Genomic DNA, 6,030 nt, shown 5'->3' with positions numbered 1-6,030 from the left:
TGTCATAGCTAAAAGAGAGAGACTGTAAATGTATATATATCACATAATTTCTTTTTAATATAACGAATTAAGATGTATTCATCCAGTTTTATGCATATAAATAATAATAATAATAATAATAATAATAATAATAATAATAATTTACAAAAACAAGTTAACTGTGACTGTATGAAGGCAGACAGAAGACCATAACAGATATGGTGACATAACTGATTGACAAATATCATTTTTATGATTCACTACTTTAATTAAAAAGTGCATCTTTTTTTAAACCAGCATTATTGTAAGGACAATCACTGAACATTAAGTCATATTTTTAAAACAATGCAATATCATTTTTATGGAAGCTGAATTTAAAGCAGATTTTTCAAAGTAACATTTTCAACCAGGACTGTTTATTCTTGATTTTCCTTATGTTTACAGAAACCCCAGGATTGTTAACTCACTCTATTCTATTTTAAGCCAGTTTGAGCTTCTGACAAAACAAAAAAGTTGCTATTGTTCCCAATCACTTGACCATACAGTAGTAGAAGGAAATTTTAGAACTGAATTTGTTGTACGAGTGGCATCTTATCAAGCTGGAACTCCTGAGAGTGACCCATTATGTTTGTAGTAGCCTGTAATCTTTGTAATCTTTCATTTTATACACTGGTGACCATGGAAGTGATCAAAACACCTGAATTCAGTGATTTTGGATGGGTGAGTGAATAATATACTGTAATGTACATGCTATGATACACTTATATCCTCTAATACACAGCTGATTGGAGATCACTTGTGGGGCTCCACAGGGCTGCATTGAATCCTATGACAACTATTCAAATTTTCCTTTATTTTTTGATGATTAAAAATTTTTATATATATATATATATATATATATATATATTAGAAAGGTTCTGATTCAAGGGGAATAGAAATGCTTTGGTTCAATATACATAAATTATCACTGAATAGCAGTGTGATTGTGGTTACAATGTTTTTGTTCAGTCATGTTTATTTGCTAGTAGATAAGAATACATTTAGATATGTTGCATGCATTAACTTCCATGACATATTAAAAACTGACTCTGGAGGAAGACTTATTACACAGAAGGCAAGTCTTTATTTTGACTGAGTCACAGTTCTCAGAAACGTTATCCAAACTAAATCCAAAAACTAAACACACAAACTCATAAGTAGCCCAAAGGTGTATACTAGGAATCAAACTGAACACAGCCATGATTTTTGTTGTTGTTTTTTTCCCTTGCATAAGCTGGCATGACAAATCACAAAACACCAGCTGGGAATAATGGGCCGCATGATGATTGATATCAACTTTCTTTGTTAATCAGGGCTTTCTGCATCAGGCTCTGCGTGTGCTCACAGAAAAATGGTGGATTTCATGCATCTTTTGACTTATTTTCCACACAAAATGATCTCTATGTGACACCTACTCCGATTAGAGATGTCATCAGATCATCACATGTTAGAATGAATGAATTAATTTATCCTCTGCTAAAGGAGGTAACAAAAAAGCCCACATAAACATCTTTTCTTAGTATTTGCAAAAATTCACCAATGACTTGTGGGTTCTGTTATCAGTTATATCTAAATTCCCCCATCATGTTTTTAAATGACTGAATTTGTGTTTTAATTAAGCTTGTGGTACTTTCTCTCACTTTCTGTACAGTATTTCTCAATCGCTTTGGCTCAGTTCTCACAGCAGAAAAGTCAAAGCAGTGTTGTCATTGTTTCTACACATACTTCAATACTAAAGATATTTATTACTGCGTTGATGCACTTCTCATTTGAGTCTGACAGCTCATCAAAGCACTTTGTACTTTTGTTGTTAACAACTCTAGGTCTGTCACTTTCTTGAATACTGTCCAGCATTGCATTAGTATTTTCAATCAAGCTACTGCAAAATTACAAGAACAATTTTACTTACAACAAATGAAAATACATACTTTCAGTCTTGTGTCACAGTTGCTCATCTAAATTTCCCTTTCTAGTATGTACTAAGAATGCCTCAGTTTCCTGTTCTTAACTGACAGGTGTGGCTCCCAGAGATGCTCTTCTGCATAGCTGGTCTGTAGTGAGTGGGGTTTTTTTTGAGTTACTGTTTCCTTCCCAAGAGCTCGAAGTAATCTGGCCATTCTCCTCTGATATCAACAAAGTGTTTTCACCCAGACAACTGTCGCTCACTGGATGTTTTCTCATATCAGCCCATTCCCTGTAAACCCTGCAGGGGATTGTGTGAGAAAGTACATCTACAGTGTCTGAAATATTCACACAAGCTGACATCAAAATCCACGCCATAAATAATTATCGTTCTTCCTTATTCTGATGCTTAGTTTAAACCTCAGTTCTTAGATTGTACATACTTTCTTTGTCTGTTTTCGAGTAGCAGTATTTTGCTTTTCTCCATTTCATCAGTTTTGTAAAGTTTCAAATAAATCCTTTCCATTTCTTTTTTGCTGAAAACAAAACACTCTACAATGGTCTTCATTTCTGCAGAACTCTTTCCAAAGTCAGTATGGTTTTGACAAAAAAAACCCCAAAGACCAAACAAACATTTTATTGACTCAGTCTTTAAAGGTCAGTGAATGGTTTTTATTCATTTACCAGAGAGTTGATGTGCTTGATTGACCATTCATGTTTCAACAAAAGTAAAAAAGATTTTGATCATTGGAGCATCTTTTGCACAGGTTACGCTGTGTTATGAAAAATCCCCTAACTGTTTTGAAAACTGGATTATGAGTGGCGAGAATGACTTTTCTGCTGTGAGAACTGAGTCGAATTGATTGAGTTGAAACGAATTGGTTTTAATAAAGCCTTGAGACTTTATTACTACTTGAGACCAGTAGAGGGAGCTGCTGTCTTAAAAAAGATGAGTCTCGGGTAATTATCACATAAAATGATGCCAGTTTAGGGAGCTGGAGGGTTTTAGATCAGGAAAGTTGAGATTTTTTCTACCAAACTGTATTGGCATCACTAGAATATTGTATATTGTTATATACCTCAAATTATTTATCATACAATACTACTACTCTGGAGTCTGATAACCTTTGGTGTAGGGATTCATTTTTTAAAGGGCAGTACAAGCGCACCCAGAAAATGCTACCTTGCATTATAAATCATTAATAATTGAAGTGATATAATATAATAGAATAGAATAGAATAGCTCTTTATTGTCATTGTACATGCAAAATGAAACTGGAAGAGAACAGAAGTATATTTGTATATTTCAGCAAAAAGGTTCTTAGTGCTTTTTAAAAATTAAAAGTAAATTACATGAGAGCAAAAACGCCTTAAAAGACGAGCCTTTTTAAAATGTACTATTTATTTTAAGAACGGAATTTAATTCAATAATTAATCAACAATTTAAGATAAAAAAAAAAAAGTCAGTACTTTGTTTAAATGTTGGCACAAGTATGTAGTCAGCAGCATCTCAATTCATTTAGGCATGTAGACATGATCAAGATAACATCCTGAGGTTCAAACCGAGCATCAAAATGGTGACGGAAGGTGATTTTAAGGCTTTAAGGCATCATTCTCTCAGAATGGCTGTCACAGTGGAAAGAAAGTATGCAGTACTGACAAGTCTGAACTCACAGGTCGAACTTTGAAGCAGATGATTTACAGCAGCAGAGGATTGCACCGTGGTGCCACTCCTATCAGATAAGAACAGAAAACTGAGGCTACAATTCAGAAGGGTTTACCAAAACTAGGAAATAGAAGACTGGAAAAAAAATTGGATAGTAGGGTCGGAATAAAAGCATTCAAATTCAAATTCAAATTCAAATTTTATTTGTCACACACACACACAACCATACACAGTATGACATGGGGTGAAATGCTTGTAGCTGTACAATGCCCGACCATTAAATGACAGAAGAAAAGTTTTACAATATTTACAATTTACAGTTTACTACAAAAATTTACAAATTAACTTAGGAATTTACAGTAAAGAATGTGCAAATAGCAGAAGAGATTATAAAGATAAGGATTATAAATTATAGGAATTATAGGATTATAGGAAATGTGTGGTGGTGCGTGTGGTGACGTGTGTGAGAGTCCAGTCTTATAGTGACGTGTTTGGGAGAGTCCAGTCCTACACCTGGTTCAGGGCCCGAATAGCCTGGGGGAAGAAGCTCCTCCTCATTCTCTCTGTTTTGGCCTTAAGGGAGCGGAAGCGCTTCCCAGACCTCAACAGTGAGAAGAGTCCATTGTTGGGATGGGAGAGGTCCATCATAATCTTCCTAGCTTTGGACTTGCACCGCTTGGTGTAGATGGACAGCAGGTCAGGGAGCTCTGATTGAATGATGCGTTCTGCCGAGCGCACCACTCTTTGCAGATCTCGTCTGTCCTGCTTGGTGCTGTTCCCAAACCAGGTGCAGATGTTTGCCGTCAGGACGCTCTCGATGGTGCAGGAGTAGCATGGAGCCATCCTGACTTGTATCAGAGGTTCAGGCTGCTGTTGATGGTGTAATGGTGTGGGGCATGTTTTCTTGCCAATTTTGAGCCCCTTATTGCCAACTAAGCATCGTTTAAGTGCAACAGCCTACCCGAGTATTGTCTGATGTCTGCTTCCAGTACAATAATGCACCATGTCCCAAACTTTGATAATCTAAAATTGGTTTCTTGAACATGACAATGAGTGCTCAAATGGGCTCCAAAGTCACCAGAGTTCAGTTCAATACGGCATCTTTGTGATGTGGTGGACTGGAGCAGCTGATACATCTGCAGTAACTGTGTGATGCTATTATATCATGGACAAAAATTGCTGAGGAATTAAGGGAGTTCTGAAGGTAAAAGGGGGTCCTAGCAAGCCACTGATGAGTTTTTGCCTGTAATTGCAAATAGTTAAACATAGTGATTAGGGGGCACTTTTCTAACAAATGCAATGTGAGAGTGCAGTGTAAAGTCACAGTTTATATTTTATGGAGTTCTGTTTTGAAAATATGAAATGAGAATACAGATGAAGCTCATATCAAGACAACTTTATAGTTGTATGAATGTAGAAGTATTGTGATCTCCAGAGCAGTCATTCTTTCTCTCAAAGAGTGCCCAGGTTCTCCAAAGGACACAGAGCTCACACCAGAAACAGCCAGCAAAGAAGATGCTCATGGTGGTGTTATGTAGGCTGGAGAAGATGAAGAGGCAGTGTGTGATAAATTTAACTAAATTCAAATTAAAAGCCTTGCCTCCCTTCCTGTTCATTTTAAACAATACCTTGTTGATGACTCATCTACAATTTGCATTAATAAATATTTTCAGAAAAACTCTCTGTGCACACTTTAAAATGCTGTGGGGGGGGGGGGGGGGGGGGGTGTTAATTCAGCTGGGCACTATAGTTTTTAAAACACAGTACTGGGAATTATTTTCAGCAGTGGTTAAATACGTATTTGTTCCTCCCTCTAACCCTAAGCCACCAGACATTCATTAAACCTGGATTCTTGTTAAGAGGCTAGTTTCACATCACATTAAATAAAAATTAAGTTCAGTTTGTAAAAGTATGGTCATTATTAGAGTGAAAAAAGATTATAAACTATACATTTCACTGTCAGTTTGACTGTCAGATTCACCCTCTCTCAGATGATTTTAAAATACAAATAAGGTGACAATGAAAAGCTTCTGCTCATTCATGATGCCACTGCATAATTAGTCTTTTTGACTCTCGATAATTTACAAAATGAAAATGTTGTATTCAGTGTAGTGTGACTGCAAACGTATCAGGAGAGCCTTTACTGCTTTACTGATGTTATAGATAAAGTGAGAAATAGGGATTTTTTTCTCTTGTAATTTTTGATAATTTGATGTCTTTGTGCAATCAGGACAGTTGCCTCCTGCTGGTCGTTACAAAGAATGCAGATTTTGGGGTGAAATCTTTCTGGTAGGAAAAACCCAAGCTTAATTATCACTCAATCGTTGCTGCACTGTCAAACAAAACAAACAAACAAATAAACAAAAACAACTTTTATTTACATCATACATTAACTAGGTAATTATTTTTCCATGTATTGAAATTTTAAACACCTTCGTTGCAGT

This window comes from Simochromis diagramma, unplaced genomic scaffold (assembly GCF_900408965.1).
Source record: "Simochromis diagramma unplaced genomic scaffold, fSimDia1.1 OVJJ01000682.1, whole genome shotgun sequence".
Taxonomy (NCBI): Eukaryota; Metazoa; Chordata; class Actinopteri; order Cichliformes; family Cichlidae; genus Simochromis; species Simochromis diagramma.
The sequence above is the reverse complement of the archived record's forward strand: the minus strand, read 5'-3'. Positions refer to the sequence as shown.